This window comes from Syngnathus scovelli, chromosome 18 (genome assembly GCF_024217435.2).
Source record: "Syngnathus scovelli strain Florida chromosome 18, RoL_Ssco_1.2, whole genome shotgun sequence".
NCBI lineage: Eukaryota > Metazoa > Chordata > Actinopteri > Syngnathiformes > Syngnathidae > Syngnathus > Syngnathus scovelli.
The window spans coordinates 11,392,252-11,409,907 of NC_090864.1; the positions used below are offsets into that span (position 1 = coordinate 11,392,252).

The 17,656-nt window shown below is 40.4% G+C and overlaps 1 long non-coding RNA gene across 1 annotated transcript in view; it reads right to left on the minus strand.

Annotated features, from left to right (window-relative positions):
* LOC125985763 (uncharacterized) overlaps window positions 1–17,656 on the minus strand; it is a 143,823-nt gene that overhangs the window by 103,237 nt on the left and 22,930 nt on the right. The window lies entirely within an intron of this gene.

The following is a 17,656-nucleotide window of genomic DNA, read 5'->3' on the forward strand; positions in this document are numbered from 1 at the left end:
GGAAGAGGGCTATGAACGCGGCTGCAATCATTAGCATGGTGTCTGACTCCCGAAACGTACTTGAAGCCTTACTTCGCTCTATGCCCACTTGACAAGAGATTTGTGGAATACACACAAATGCTCCAACGACTTGTTGTGGACAATCAGCATCGTTCTAATTATTAAGAAAGTAATTATGTGACAAATAAATAAATAAATAAATAAATAGACATCTTGAGAAATAACAATAAACTAGAAAATGAATTGTTGCCAAACCACAATGCGGTTTCTCGATAGCAACAGCTAACGGGGCAGACAGAGTGACCTGTTTGGGGTTATGGATGACATCAAATAAGGTCGGGGTTCTATGTGAAATGGTCTCGATGAGTGCGACCAATCATGGGAAGTATCTTTTGCCTCAAGGGGAATTAAACAAAAAAAAAAAAAAAGACAGGAAGCCCCAAAGAACCACTGCAGGCCTTCTGCTCCTCCTCCATGCCACTTGGCCTTTGTCTCGACTTGGTATGTGTGTGTGTGTGTCTGCGTGCATGCACCCTTTTTGCCTGTGCATGTGTGTATGTGTGCATCTCGCCCTTGTTGCCGGTCTGTGTGGAGGCAGCTGATGCTATCTCATGGCAGTATTGTGGCAGCCCCTGCTGTGAATAATCAAAGGCAGCTGTTTGGAAAATACCAGAGAAGCCTAATAGGAAGCACTGATGGCCTGGATTTACTCTTTAGCCAACAAGCCCCCCAATGTGTCGGAAATGCACAGGATCAATTACACTATATTGTATTAACAGAGTGTGTATGGTGGTTTTTCCCCGCGTATGTGTTGTTCTCAAGCAAGTCCCCGTCCTATCAAGCCATGGAGTAGGAATCTGCCGGTCCAGTCCACAACTGCATTTCTTTTCCCTTACATTATTCTTGCATAATTAAAGCTAATAATTCCTACTTGGTGAGGCACACTTTTGGGTCTTTGGGGGACTAAAGTGCGGAGGAAAAGGCCTATTATTTCTTTTATTTGGATTATACTCCGAGTTCACGTTCAAGGGTTTGATTATGTTTTGTTTTGTTAATGAACGGCAATGGTGGGACGCCGGCTCGGTTCACTTAATGCGTATCTGCTGATCGGAGGGTCCCAGCAGATCTTGGCCAAACAGCGGCTAAGACAAAAACAAATCTGTCTGTCAGTACGGGGTTAGGACTCTTAATTAGAGGTCCTGACTCTCCGTTCACGGCTCCGAGTCAAGCGTCCGCCCTGGCTGATTGGTACAAATCTAGTTTTTCCAAGCCTCAAAGGTTCGTGGAGAGGGTCAGATGCTGGCTCTGATGTTGATTTTCGCCTACTTTAAATGGTGGGAATTTTTCAGATCTTATATACAAAAGTGAAGGTGTCTGCAATGATCTTGCAAAATCAATCCAAACAATCAGCATATGAATTGATACATTTAGTTTGAACTAAAGTAGTAATTAATGCATGTGCACAATCATGTTTAGCTCAACGTGGGTGTGTGTAGAAGGCACGCGCTCTCATAATTGATCCCACGTCTACAGTCTAACTCGATGGGTTGTTGATTAGCTGGCTGTAAATAGTTGCTACTAATCATGCAACAATTAGCAGAAAGTAGAACAGCAGGAACCAGAACAGGAGATGAATGACTTGATTTTTCACGACACTCTTCATGTGTGTTACTTGTGAAATCTGGAAGTGGCTTTGGTATATTGATGTCACAGTGTAGTTGTTTTGGTTTGGTTGGCACCTTTCAAAGACGAGAAATAATGTGATGACTATTTTACTGTATTGTAGTTCATCTTTAATTATAAAACTTGTTTGTAAATGTAGCATGTTTGAATTCATTCAAGTGAAATTAGGTCAAACTAAATTTGCTGGCTTTTTAGAAGGCCAGCGATCATAACAAGCAGATTTTTTTAAAATGACATTTAATTACGGATAATTTTACCTTAGCCAGTCTGTGACCTATATGGATTATATGTTCACCATGGTAACACAATTAAAACAGTATCAACTGCACACAGACATTGTTGTGTATTCTATGTAGTGTTAGTAGATTGTTGTATTCCCTCATTTCATTTAACAATCACACACACACACACACGTTTGTGATTTTTATACACTCCAACGGGATTGTAGCTGTAACCAAAGACGGATGACTTGAGCCTTTAGAGGTCTTTTCAATCTGTTTTATTTGATCCTTTGGAGATTATGTTTAATGATTATGAATCAAATCTAATCTCCCATTCGTCCCTATTGACACAATTAGATCAGCGCAGCTAGTCAAAATGGGATTCTTTCCTGTCGTACTGCGTGTTCTAGTAAATTTAGCAAATTAAGTAAAACATTGATTTAAATTCATTGCAGGATTCAAAAGGAATAGTTTACTTCCCTTCTTATACGGACGGATGCAGGATTGGGCTATGATACAACGAGAGCTATTTTCAAGATGATTTAATTTAGGTTTACTGATTGAAAAAGTGTGATCCCGGATTTACCATCAGGCTTTTACTAAGGTTATTTATTTATACAAATAAATACGCTAAAAGTTTTTTTTTTTTTTTGAACGCAGAAGTTGAGAGATTTTAGGGATTAATTGACAGTTTTACGCCACAATTTATAATCACAATAACAAAACTATGTAAACTGAATACCTCACTGATAATTATCATAAGACATAATATTTTCCAGCTCTTTAATTTTTTCAAAAAGCCCCTCCGTTTTTTTGCATCTCAGCGGAAACACTAGTACGTCTTTGTCCCATAATGTCTTGATCTCATGACTTGTATAAGCCATTCAATGAATTGTAACTCAATTTATTTGTATATAAAATTCATTTACCCCATTTAAATGAACATAAATGCCTTTCCAGCTACACCAGAAATTTTAATGAAGAAAATATCCCTGTGTTGTAAAACAGTACATATACAAACATTATAAAAATCATAAAAGTATGTCAAAGTAAAGACAAAGTGGTTTTAAGTGAAATTAAGTTGGAAGTCTGTTCGTGTTGCTGTGTGCTTTAAAATAGATCATGTGGGTGGTTTCTCAACGTAAACTCAGGATCTACCGTTATGTGAAATCCTCGAGCGTGCACGCTTTGATTCCAAGCCGGCATCGCAGCTGGATTTATTACCATAAAACCGTACCTCGTATTCAAACATTAGTTTGACTTCTTTGAGTCAAATGATGCCTCCATTTACCAAACTGCGCGCTTTGAAGTTTCTATTTCTGCAAATTACAAAATAAATTGTCTCTCCTCCAATGTAAACAAAATGCTTCTAAGCCCTCACAAAAAAAACAAACAGATTGCGTGTTATTCCGTTGCTTTTCCATGCTGCCACTTTCAATGTTGTGTTCGGGTGACAGAAGCCTAAGGCAAAGTTAGAAAGCACTAAATATACGCCATTATGGTTAATAGATTGAACGAAATCCAAGACACTCAGAGATTAGCTATTGAGATGCTGTCAAACAGGAACAATGCGTCCCATCTCCGTTCCCATACACTCCCTCCACATTACAGTAAACCCATACACCTTAGTGTAGGGGGGAAAAAGGCACCAGGAATCCGCGGATAAAAATAAATACGGGATAAAGACAACCTAAGGGCAAGGCGAGATTTAGTCGAGTATTTATTCCGCCCAGCGTAGTTTTTCACTGTACTGTATATTCCAAATCCCACATCCAAAGTACGTTAACAGACCGTAAGGGTATGGATAGTGTCGGAATGTTAATGCTTTTCCGATAATTACCGCTATCTGTGTTCTGCAATCCATCATCCTCAGCAGTTATAAACACATAATGTGCATCTGTTTATTTTCTTGTGGACAGGCGGAGCAAGTCTTATACAAAAAAAAAAAAAAAAGCAAAAAAATGTACAAAAGCTTACCAGCATCTTTGGAAGGCAATTCTAGGTAATCTCCGCTATGAACCATGACTGGCGTCAAGACGATGCCACATGCTTGGGTGGACCGGGGAGGGGATACCGAAACGGAACCGGAAGATGTCTGAGCAAATATCGGAAATTGTGGGGATAAACATCAACGCCCATCTAATCCACAGTTAACATTTTTGCATTGGAATTCTTTCGAAAGGCATTCATATATGTGAACATCTTGTAATGAAAAGGAAGGTGGCTTTGCTAACAAATTGATTCGGCAGCCTTAAATAGCAACATGTGCTGGCGGTTGCCAAACGTAACCCGTTTAACCTTTTGCACAACAACGGCCATCTTTTGGCCAATGTCAGGCGTGTAGTCGTGAAAGCAAAGAAATCGACACATTGATGAATGAAAGATTCGTATATAGACAGAAAGCTAATTAGAGGCAGAATACAGAGTGAGCCCAGATGGATGGATGGATCCCCCGCTCCGTAATCACCATGTATATCATTTGGCACCACAGGGAGTATAATTGTAATAATAGGGTTAGCACTTTTGACGTCTTTTATTGAATTATATGTTAATAATGGTACTTTTGGAACTGTTAGGATTACAAACATAACCAAAGCTTTCCTTGGAAATGTAATTCCACATGCCAACAGACATTCGCATTCAAAGCCTCTTATGTTGACGGGGAAAAAATTGGCGGGGGGGGGGGCTTTGCACCGTAAACGGCGGGTGTTAGGGAGGATACTGTAGACTACATGTGTTCCGTCTTTTTCTTCCATTGTGTCATTTCCAAGAAAAGCAACATGTAATTTTCATAATGCAATTACATGGACACGTTTAACAAAAAGTATGTTCTGCAGAATACGTTTGCGTATTATCATTGCACCGTGTGGATTAACTCCTCCTTGCACTTGCGCACACACAGTAAACACTAAATACATTAGTGTTGATTATCACACCCACACATTCAATGACTGACTACATACATCCACTAAAAGTGTATGATTAGCAACATTACGGAGGATGTGCAAAATGGGCCTGCTCACCATGAGTAATTGATTTGCAAGAATTACTACTGTACACTTGTCTATTCATTAATCGCATTGTTTGAATCAAACAATGTGGTGAGTAATGATATTGATGATCTGCACACAGTTGTCAGGGGAACAGCACACATGAGGCTAAACGGAGCACATGTCTTCTAATAGCGGAATTAAGCGATTAGAAATAATCGCCTTTGCTCAAATAATCGCAAATGCCGACATCCATAGCTGATTGCGCACTCCTGCGATGCTGAAAAAAAAAAGCAGGATCACGGCTGTTTAGCCGCCGCTTTGGCTAATTTACCGTAATCCACTCTGATAAGGCCCCATGGTCGTCGTCTACCTATGTTGCATAGTGATGTGCCGCACATTAGTCAATTAATAGTGTGGTAAATGACAGAGGTTCCAGTCAATTGAGTAGCTCTTGGGAACAACAATGTCATTGTCCTACAAAAACAAAAAGGAAGAAAAACTACACTGCCGCTACAAATGCTGTCGTGTATATACACTACCGTTCAAAAGTTTGGGGTCACTTAGAAATGGTCTTATTAATTTTTTTATCGTTAATGACTATTCCAGCCGCAAACGTCTGATTTTGAATGCAATACCTACATAGATGTATGAATTTCCAGCAACCATCCCTCCAGTGTTATATGGTCCATTGAGTTTGCTAATTGTGTTCAAAGGCTAATGGATGATTAGAAAATCCTTGTGCAATTATGTTTCATGGAAAACACTCAATTGTCTGGGTGACCCCAAACCTTTGAATGGGAGGGTTGCAGTATACATATTCATATATAAATTTCCAAATATATCCATCCCCACTGCCTCAGTCAAAAGGAGGTGTTTGAAACAAGCATTACCGTTGGAGGCAAACAGCACCCCCCTGCTCTTATTAGGACACCCTCAGTTCAGGCCATACCTCCTTGACAAGGATATTAAAGTGAAATAAATCAGCCATTAAGAGGCCGGCGCTGGCAATTGTGATGCTATTAATGCGGCAGGCAGAGAGAGGTAGCTCTGAAAAAGAGGCACCCCACTTCCCCTTTAACTGCATTGAGGCCACATTTTTATCGGTGGCAGGATGGCAGGTGGATGCAGCAGATGAGTCCATATAAGGGTGATGGGGACTCTGGAAATAATATCAAAAGGATTCATGAATGATACTAAAGAGCCATCAACCAACGGTCACTCCCTCAGCCTAGCATTGTGGACAATGGTGGCTAAGGCCCCAACGTGCTTCTCTTCTTATTACCTTGGCTATTAGACTAGACACCATGTGATGGATCGTGGCTAAGACCAGACCTCATTTTGGTGATATATCGCTAGTGTTTCCCCGTGAAGTGTGCTGGTGATTATACACAGACACAAAGACAAACTCTCACAAAAGGGCAAAAAACAACAAATTAGTAAAGCCTGCAAGATGCCACCTAGGCCTAGCGTGAGGCTGAAAAAGTTCCAATAGCCACATATGATACAATTATGAGATTCACCGCTCAAGTGGCAATCTGAGACGGTATAAATGCAGCGTTTCATAAATACAACCTTTTTATAAATACAACCATGACCATAGGCAGAATTTATTATCCATTAAAAAAAAAAAAAAACTAACTGCGGTTACAATGCCGTATACGGAGACAACACACACTTGCTCGCCTATAGATTAAAAATAAATATCTGAAGAGACTTCTATCTTTAACCTTGCCTCAGCGTGCTGTTGCAAAACAAATGAAGGCTTCCTTCCGCTACGGAGGTGTTAGTGCTTATTTGAAACGTCGTCGGGAGCACTCCTTCACCTGTCACTGGTTATTGATATATTCATTAGAGGGTCCTATTCTCTTTGTGGCGTATCAATTTCTCTTGACAGAAGCAATGTTGACAACATCAGTCAATGAATCACTTTACAATTATGATTGTTGATGGAGCATGACACAAACTTGGAGGGGATGTCATTATATGAACATTAAAGTGATACACAGCAATGTTGGAACGGAGGACCACGATGCAGCAGCAGCAGCATCCATCCCCCACTGCCGTAACATCCGTGACGACTTCATTGGAAACAGCCTCTCATGCGGCTTCATCCCCCCACTTACATGTATTTACATCGGACACTTAACTCATTCAGTGCCATTGACGCTTATAGGCTGGGTTGGCAGCGAATGAGTTAATAACATTCACTGGGGTGATATAATCTACATTTCAAAGCAATATCTGAATGTTTGGATTTTCTCAGCAACTTCTAGAGCTGTGTTCTGGACACCACCTGCATCATGGCGTTGCAGCGATAGAGTGAAGATGCCAGCATCAACCACCACAAAGCACACACGATGGCTACTGCTTTCCTCAATGACCCCACTGACCCCAGCGCGGACAATTCACATTACTACCCTCAGGCCGGAAATACTTATGTAAGTGTGAAAACTACCAGGCTGAAGAACTCCATCCAAAGCTGAGAAGAATAAAAGTTTGAGTCAACACATGTCATCTCTTTTGCAGCTTTTTAAAAATTTCTTCTGTAAAAATATGACATTGTTCATATGATAATAAACGCTTCATTTTTTATTCTCTTCAGCACTGATAGTGAACCTAGTGATTAAAAAATAATATTGTAAAAACTAATATTTTTTATTGTTATTATTTTTAGATTAATCATATTAATTAGCTAAATGAATATGCTTCTAGACACTGACATTTAACGTTTTGTTTGCCGTTTTTGTTTGTCCGTTGACTTTATGCCGCAAGAAGGAAAGACAGAAAATGCAGAGAGAGAAGTACAAGTGGGCAGGCCTTGTTGCCATGGCAGGGTAGTAATGGCTTCCAGTGTAAGAGCAGATTTGATTGCCTGCCCGGTGCTGAAGTGAAGAAGAGGAGACAGGACTAAATGAAACTCCATCCATCTTAATGAAACACAATTATTTTCCACTTATTAATCATTGAAAAATCAATATGTCTCTTCTCTACCCAGTGCCGGCTGGATTTGTCATTGGAGCTTGAACTGTTATGTATCATCCTCTTGACGCCAGGGCAGTCATGGGCTCAGTCACCTGTGTCCTTTCGGAGCGGGAGGGGGCGGGGACGGGGGCTATATTGTCAGACCCTGAGATGGCTATTGAATGAGATGTGAGAAGTTAGGAAAGTGCAAGTAGCCAAAAGAAACAGTCAAGAAATAAATGAAAGCGAGCCAGTGGGATGAAGGACTGCTCAGTCACTCCGCTGTAACAAATGGAAAGTCATTAGCGCCTGTTGATGATTACTTGTTTTCTTCTGGGATCAATGTGCTAAACACATTGTTTAATGGTTACTTATTAAATTTTAAGAGGAAACATTGACCGAGAAGAAAGACTCAAGTTCATATTTGAGCGTTCTAATCAAATATTAGAATTTTAGATTAAGATGCCATTGATTTACAACAATCTTTTTGCTAACTTGTCTTTTATGAAACAAGGGGCATTTCTTATGCTCTAAATCATTGTGCGCGTTTGTTCTCTGATGAATCTAAATACAACATGAACTACACAATGACTATGATTTTTTTATTTCATTAAAATGATAAATATGTCAACATGTGGTTAGTTTTCGGAAACCAGATGAAGACAACCTAAATATCATTTTTAATTGGTTTCAGATTGATTTTATCCCTCAACCTTATCAATAGCACTGTCCTGCATCTCAAATGTTCACAAACAAACATGTATAATATATTACTCATGTAAACATAAACTTTGTGAATGTAACCATCATTCATAAGTAACTTTATACAACTTGAAGTCTTTTTTGTATATCTCACACACTTTCTTTCCACCTCAGCACTGGAATAAAATCCGTCAATCCACCACTCATCAATTGTATCACCATTTTTTTTTCCTCCTCCACCAACCTGAAATCCCCAAAAGGAAAGCTTTTGGTGTTCTTTTGAAAAATTGTCCTGAGAAAAAAAAGAATGATTCCAAAACACTCAACATTTTTTTTTTCTCTCTCAATAAAGAAAGCAAAAAGGCCTGGCACTTGATGTACGATCATGGTGGCCATCCTTCCATGCAATGGAGTGTGGAAGGAAAGTCATGTTTCATAGCAAACAAAATGTCTGCTTTACTACGTGGCTCAGAATGTCGCGTCAGGAGAGCGCGCCACATGTTGTTTGAAGCATTAATAGTCGGGAAAATACGTGAAAAGCTACATGGCATTTTAATTAATGAGTCTACACTGGAACCAGTTTGTCTTCTGGAGGAAACTATTAATTTGTAGTGTTGGGCTGTAAAGTGTTTTTCCTCTTTGGCTTGTTTCAGCACAGCTTGTCACCGTAGCATGCTTGAAGCTCGCAAAAGCAAGCGCGGGAGCCTGCTTTTATCGTGGCGTTAATCCAGAGCCCCTGGGTCCCCTTGCCACATCGACCAGATGAAAGGCCTTGCCCAGATGTTTACAGCCTGTGAAAATGGCAGGGAGCTGGTGTGGGATGCTGGCACGGTGCACCCAAAGACACAAAACAAGACCGTAAAGCCTCACGCTGTTTACAAAACGGGAGGAAAGAAACGGAGTTAAAGGGAAATGACCCGGCCGTAAGATTTGACGAGCGTGCGGGTACAGCATGTGCCCACGTGTGGAGGCGCACACATTTTACTCTCTTCATAAACAAAGTTGACGTATAGGAGTGGGAGAGAAAAATACATTCCACAAGGTGGATGTTGACTTTGGATTGTCAGATGGTACTCGCAGTCATTTGCATATAACCTATGTGGCACTAAGGAGGAGGAGGAGGAAGGAGATGTGTGCAACACGGAATCTACTCATTTATACCAATCTGTCTAAAATACGGACCATCTGGTGCCCTCTGTCACAGTGTTGTTATTTAGGGTCATCACAAAACAACATCATGAGACAAATACTGATTTAAAAAAAAATAAATGTATCCCTCATAAGACCGCATTACAAAAACCAATAGGTGATTTTTGCTTCGTAGAAAAAGAAATAAATAAACAAGTAAATAAATGAAGCTCACTTTAGAAATTGGTTAAGATGACAAAATTTGGAATTACTGTATTCCGCCTAACGAAGTGTCGACAAGTGTCAATTTGAAAGCGAGTAAATGTTTCTTTGCTGAGCGCTTTTTCCAAATAAGTCTGGAACAGCTTCTGCAAGCTTATTAACCTACAAGATATTGACCTGTTGTTTGGAAATTCCAGTCAACTTTGGCCTCGGGACAAGTTTGCTCACCATTATGCAAATGTTGCCTCATTATTGCAATGAGGTCATGTTTACACCAGGATGCTAATAAACAAATGCGGTGGAGGCTTGCTACGACTTGAATTAAAGCCGAGCTTGTATCTACTCCAGCGACCGCAATTAGGGAACATCTTCAAATGAACGTGGCGCATTTCCGGAGCCCCGCTGTCTTCTGACTCAATCTGGATTGAGCAGAGCACCTTTATTATTAGGTTACACCCGGCCGCAATGTGTCTTGTCACTTTGTGGAGACGCTGGCCGATAAAATCTGATGAAAGGAATTCGATTGTCATTGATGTGTCAGCCAGATTAAGAGAACAACAGATCGATGGCGGAATCGCCATGCATGCTGCTGACCATGTGTACGCCAACGATAGGAATTCAGTTGGGAAAGTTTGAGGAGTTGTTTGTGGTTCATGCTGCTGCTGCCGCCGCCGCCGCCGCTTCCACACATACACACACACACACACACACACACACACACACACACACACACACACACAGTTGGTCCCACAAACAGGTCTTTCCTCACACTTTAGCTTGGAGCGATCGCTCAACGCTGAACAACAGGGAGAAAAAGGGGAGAGGAAGAAGCCAAAGCAATTCCAATACAGCACTAATGGGCCACATCATGCCAATACAATAAATAATGGCCCTTTCAGCTCAGTCAATAGTGAGTAAATGAAAATTTAACCTTTCATTAAATGTGGTCACATTATTTCCCTGTAACATTGTTTTTTATTTTTACTCCTGCGAACTTGTTGTGTGAAGCTGCATGCCATTTTTCTTTTGATGAAAGGCTACCGTATTCCATTCAATACAAAAAGGATAATAGAAGTGTGAATTCTTTTTTCAAACTGTCTTTCAAGTTTTCCAATTAACTGCAGTGTGCTGATAGAGTAGTAACGTGAGAACATTTTAAAATGTATTGTTTTGGGGGGGGGGGGTTGCGTGTATTAATCGAGGTGTGTCGGAAAAGTTGCAAAAAAGATACTCCAACATACAAATAGAGTCATTTCTCTCCAAACAAAAGGCCCGCTACATTTTCAAACTACATTTCTACTACTAATAATGCACAATGGCAAAGAGTTCTGTAGGTATAATTGAGGTACAGGTCTTATTATAAATTGATTTTATTTCAAATATCCTCCAGGCATGGAAGAAATTGTTTGGGTTGAGGCACTTGCTGATTTGCTAAGTTAAGCAATATCATTTGTACGCACATCTAAACATGTCACAAGACTCGGGTGAGTGAAGTTTGGGTCACAATTTACAAATCTACAGTGGTGATTACGTTGCGCTGATTTGCATTGATAAAAGGGAAATCCGGACCGGTATATGAAATTGTCACACTATTCAACTTTGATGCATTCACGTATCCTTGTTGTTGTTTTTAGCATGCGCGCAAAACTTCTGTTTCTTCAGTGTTGCCAATAATGAACATGTGCACCTTTTCCCCCTGCGGCCTTCATACACAATTTAGCCAGAAAGCCATAGCTGATCATGATTTAGCTTTTGACACAGCTAGCCCTGAGGCAAAGGGAAGGGGGGGTCGGACTAATACAGATATCTGACTCCCGGACCACGATGGAGAGAAGGAGAGCGGGAGAAAGGCTTTTATTGACTAAATGATAAAGAGGTCGGTAATGATAAATAACAGTCATTTTATTGTGGAATTCCCAGAAAAGACACACTATATAAAAAGTTGTTTGCCGGGGTCTCGACGGACTATAGCTCCCTACAGAGTGGCCTATTGTTAAAGTCTAATGTTCCTCCACTGGGGTGGAGGTCACAAATTGTGTTGGAAGGACCTGCTGCTATGAATACTACATAAGCAGAGCAGCAGTGTCATCTTCATCTCTGGCTCAATGAAGAGGGGCCAGCCAAGACAGCACCAGTCTTGCCCATGGGCATCTCTCGCTCATTTGAGCAAGTCTCTCAACATGGTCATCAGACTATTTTCGCAGCACATCAACGATGGGAGGGGAAGCCGTCTCGGCCGCTGCTTCTGAGTCTCCGGGCCTCGGCTATCGCCGAGATGAGCCGGCTGAGCCTCTAAGGATAGATAAAGTCGTCCGTGTGCCCCGTCAATGACATTTAGAGCGGGCTACAAGCTCAATTTGTTCCATGGCGTTGTCTGCTTTAATGCAATTTGCGAAGCGCAACCGCTCTTTTTTTCCCGAGTAAAATAAAGACAAATAAGCTGCGTGTAAACATATCAAGATCTCACAGCCGACCTGGAGGAAGGAGCCAACGATATTAACCAGCACCATATGAAGGGAAATTGTTTCCACTTTCTCAGCGAGAGAGAGTCATTAATGTCTATATGTTTATCAATATTATATAATAATATTATTCATAAGCTTTGTTATGTAGTGTAGCTTGAAATCCAGCGGTAGCGTGTTTGCCTCAGGACACCTTCACAGTCCTTGAATACTGAATGTTGAGTGGCCCAGAAATGAGCAGTCAAATCCAATTAAATGACTCAAATTAAATTGTACAATGGTTATGGAATACCTGATCAAATTACTCACATTGAGGGGGATTTCAACAGCAACCAATTAGTTCAAAGTATAAAGTTCACATAGTCAAATTAACGCCTAGAGAGGACGGGGGTGGGCGGGGGGCTTTCATTTCAAAGGAGTGATATATCATAATTACATTTTTAAAAATGAATGCATTTGATAACAAAACATAAATAGTTCATCATGATAATAATTGTAGCCTCGTGCAACCTTGGTAAATTTAAGTTGAAGCTATTACTGTTTCAAAGGCCCCGACTGGTATTGTAAAAAAAAAAAAAAAAAGAAAACGATAATTATAACATTGGAGTTAGCTCATTTCCTGTTAATTGAGATGCATCAAAGGGGCTGGTCCAACACTTAACGAGAAGTAGATCATTGGCCAAAAGAGACACGTTGTCATTTGTGCAATAATGATGGAATTCTTTAGAAACTCCTGGCTTAATTGTACCAGGGACTTCCTGACCTTTTTTACATTTTAAATTTAGCTCCTCAAGGTGCCTTTGCAAGGTGAAACACGTGAATAATGAGATATAAAAATCAGTTCATGAATTGACTTTCAACAAATTTAGACCTGCAAGTTCCTCGAATTACCCTTAGTCAGTGAGGGTGGCCAGTATCTTCTTGACTCTGCCCTGTTGTATATTTATTTGGTTAAAAAGGCACACAGATGCAGTGATTATCCAAATTTACACAGAAGCTGATCTTCTTGAATTTACAGTACGCAACTGCTACGGTCCCCTGTGCGATTCCTTTCGTGATCCGCACGTTCATCTGGATGGCCACAGAAGAACCATAAATGGCGGAACATGATAATGCTGCTTTAATTACCCCTTGGTCAGCCCACTTACAAACCTATTGCCGCGGCAGTCAATATCCCCAAAGATCCATTCATGCCTGGGTTGATGGTTAACTTGGGAGCCTTTGCTGAGTGCTTTAGCCTAATTGATATCCTTATTTAGCAATGAGCCAGTGGGAGTCGGGAGCGGAGTTAAATGGAGCAGTTTACCAGGCAGCGAGGATGAGAAACCAGATCCCTGACACAACCAGTCTGCTTCATTACCATCTAGACAGTTAGAGGAACTTGATAAGGATTTTGAACAGCCTGGAATTACTTTCCATGCACTTATCATCTGCCTTTGTTTTCCCCCCAGTGATGGCTACTCAGGGTGGTCTTACGCATGCACAGTTTACCCGCGCCGGATATGATAAGATGCAAAGATACAAGTTTGAATATCAAAGCAAAACAAACCTTGAGAAAACAATGTACTGTACATCCAACAAGTCGTGCAAAAGCTATCAGGAGCAATGGGAAAATCATATTCATCTTTTAAATTGGGTTTGTAGGTCTCCCCTCCTGCTCGTCTCCCCAGATATGTCTCCCTTAACAGCTCAAAGTAATTAGCAACGACCACATGCCAAAGGTAGGGTAGCTACCGAACGCGGAGTCGGCAGCAGGCAGACCTTATCTTTAATTTCAGACAGCGAGAAGCTCCGTTCGGGGCTCGTGGGGACCTGGGAGCCATGAGGTAGTCGACTCCCAAGGTCGCTTCAGTAAGACAAAGTAGTCTAGGGACAAAGGATACCCATAGAAGTGGGTGCATTGTGACACTTTAATTATCTACTTCCAAAGCATCTTGCTTTGCGATGTCCCAAATCTTATGCGCCGTTTGCTATAGAAAAAGACGACTTTCAAACATACACAGAGACATATTCTTTTCTAAGTGTTCCAAACTTTTGAGTGATGCCACCTAAAGTCCTTCAGGGCTTCCCATTAGTCACAATGGTGAGCACAGACCTCAGCCACCCAAGAAAAAAAAAAAAAAAAAAAGACTTCCAATCTTGGCCAAGTGCCGTTAGCCCATTCTTTATACTGTCAAGATGAAGAAGAGCATGAAAACTCAGAGTCAATAATGACATATAAAGCGCTTGACATCAAAACACGTCGCTCCATCCTGGTAAATGAAAGTGTCTAGGTTTAGTTGGGATGCAACTAAGGAGAAAACAGGCAGCATGTGGGTAGGGGAGCTATACGGGCTCAGTAGGACTGACTGGTTTTTCCCTCTCAAAGTCACGCAATTTAGAATCATTGTCCTGTTTTGTCCACATTGGAGTACTCGGGATAACTATCAAGTGGTGTTGAAAATGGATAATCAAATATTGCACCCGTGACCACAGGAAATACAACTTGTAGACCACCAGAGACCCAAGGACCCCACCCAGTTTGATCAATAAATGGTCATTGATCTCTGCCCCCACAAATATTCCACTACGAATGGACAAAAGTCTTAAAAATGTCATCTAAACTCTTTGCAAACGAATAAAAACTAGTCTAAGAGCAGAAATGGAACCGTTCTTTCCTCAATTTGACTTTGTGTAGGAGTATCAAAGGTACTAATACTTTTGATCTACCAAAGAAGCTAAAAACTACTGTTGCTTTAGGTCCTTTGTCTGAGAGGTGGAAAAATATTTTATGCTTCCTGCAGTGATTGAAGACTAAGAAAAAAAGGATGATATATTAAATAAGAAAGTGGCACTTTTTTGTCCAGATTTTGGTTTACGCTTTGGGCACTTGACTTCCTGTGTTCTTGCAGCTTTGATGAAACAGAATTTGAAACATTACGTTTCAGAGATGCTCATCATAACTTTAAAAGGTCTTCCGAACGACTATATAAACTTGAGGATAAGTTAAAGTTGGCACTGGAACTTTAGCAGGAGAATTTGTAGCATTAATGTAACCAGGTGTCTGAACTACCAACTTAACGTGAACGTGGAGAAAGTAGAGAGCGAGAAAGAGAGAGAGAGAGAGAGAGAGCAGCAGTTTGGATGAGACCATGTTAAGATCAGTGCTGCAGGCTAAGCAGGTTGCTATGCGCTGAAATGCTAATAAGCTTCCTGCCTCTCAGTTGTGGGTCGACGAGCCTGTGCCGACACGTCTCGCCGATTCACACACATGCTGTCTTCCACCCTTTTTAATCATTTTTGATAGGCCTCTCTGGGATGCCATCCATTTCATTTGAGAGCCACCCAAACATTCGCACCACCTTAAAAATGATGTCTGCCTCAACACGCCTGCTGCATTGTGACTAGGTGAGGCGAGGCGAGGTAAAAGTTGGTTTGGGGTGGAGCAGATCATTTCAGATCAGTCTGCTGGGGAAAAAGTTAGGGACGATGCATGAGCAATTCTGAAGTGACTCTATAAAGAGCCATTTCAATGTCTACATGTTAACAACACTAAACACAATTGCGGTCAGGACAAGCTCCACTCAAAAATCAAAACAGCATTATGTGTGGTACAGTATTTGTGCTGCTTAGGGCCTACAGGAGCCAATTAAAAAATAAACACCTATAAAAATGAATTCATCCATTAAAACAATTATTTAAAAATCACTTACACACGGTCAGAAATCCCAGTTCAGCCCCCCCAGCATTTTATTTGAAATTCTAAATTATATTTGTAAATTATTTTGTCACCCACCTTTTGTATCAGACAATAAAGCTGCATATATTTACAATAACTTGACAACTAACTTTGAATATGAAAATGCAAAAATAAAAATATTCAAAGCAATACCAAATTGGCATTATAGCAAACTATAATACCAAAGACTCCTTTTTCTGACTGACCGGTATGCTTAATAATTATGTGGAGGCCAGGGAAAATATATTAACCCCATAAAACTGTGTAAACATATCCAAATTACCAAAACAAAATCATGACCAAATGACAAAAATGATCAAGAACCAGAAAAAAATCCTAAATAAAAATACTATATTTAAAATGTAAATAAAATACTACAAGGACAACAAAGCACATGTTGTGCAATCATTGGATATTACGCAAGATTTATTGGCTTTTTAAAGGCCTAATATTTCCTAATGTGCTTGTATTGCAGTTCATTAGATTGCGAAGATGTGTGTACCTGATGTGGTGACCAACGAGTGCCAGTAAATATGTGGCTCACTTCATATATCTTCCAAATCTAAATCTCCAAGCCTGCAGCAAACACAGTACGGTCAGAGATGAAGCCCAGTGTGGTCGCATGATTCATATGGAAGAAATAACATATTTTATTGGAGTCAGAGAGATTTATTTTCCGGCGCTAGGGTGGACGTGTAAGTAACACAATCACCAGAGGCTGGCTTCACCATCTCATCTGTGCTCGTCTTTATAACATCAGTCAGTAGAACGGAGACAAATTCTCCAACAAATAATCATAAATGTACCATTAAGTTGCATTTTGGAGATTGTTGGGAGACACTCGGGACAATGACTAGCCGCTCAGAGTAAAAGGCAAAAAAAAAAAAGGCCAAAAGGCAAGTCGGGATCGACGGGATAAATGTTATTACTTTCCCTCCCAAGATAAAATATACCTTATTAGTTTAGGCTTGTAAAGAAATATAGTGGGAGAGGATACGGATTTGTCGGAATAAACCTTTTATTTCAGTGATATACATACATATATTTTTGAAATTATTTTGTTTCATTTTACATTGGTTAGATTTTCATAATCCAGTCCTGTTATTGTCTTGATTTCCTGAATGGTGGTCTGGGATTAAAGTACTACCTGTTGCTTTGTGTGGAATTGATTGTTAGGCAACAAAAGCCAGGTTGCGTTCGGTTTACACGAAAGCCGTAGTTGCGAAGATTTTGCCATCTAGCCATCGATTGGTTTGTTAATACCAAGCTGAACTAGCTTGACTCGAACGCAGTTGGCCACATGTAACTCAATGTTGGAAAGGATGAACAGGCACAATCATTAATTACGCAAAATTACAAAATGGAAAAACTTTGTCTATGGTTTCCTCCCTGGAGCTTAAAAGAAGGCAAAGTTAAACAACAACAGGCAGTTAATCTGCATAACCATACGGCTCAGATGTCTATTATATCCGGCCGGGGGTCTTGAATAAAAACGTAAGACATGTTGTTTGCATTTACTTGTTTGTATTTATAAGAGCTCTTTTATTAAAGCCAGCCATTTTTCAC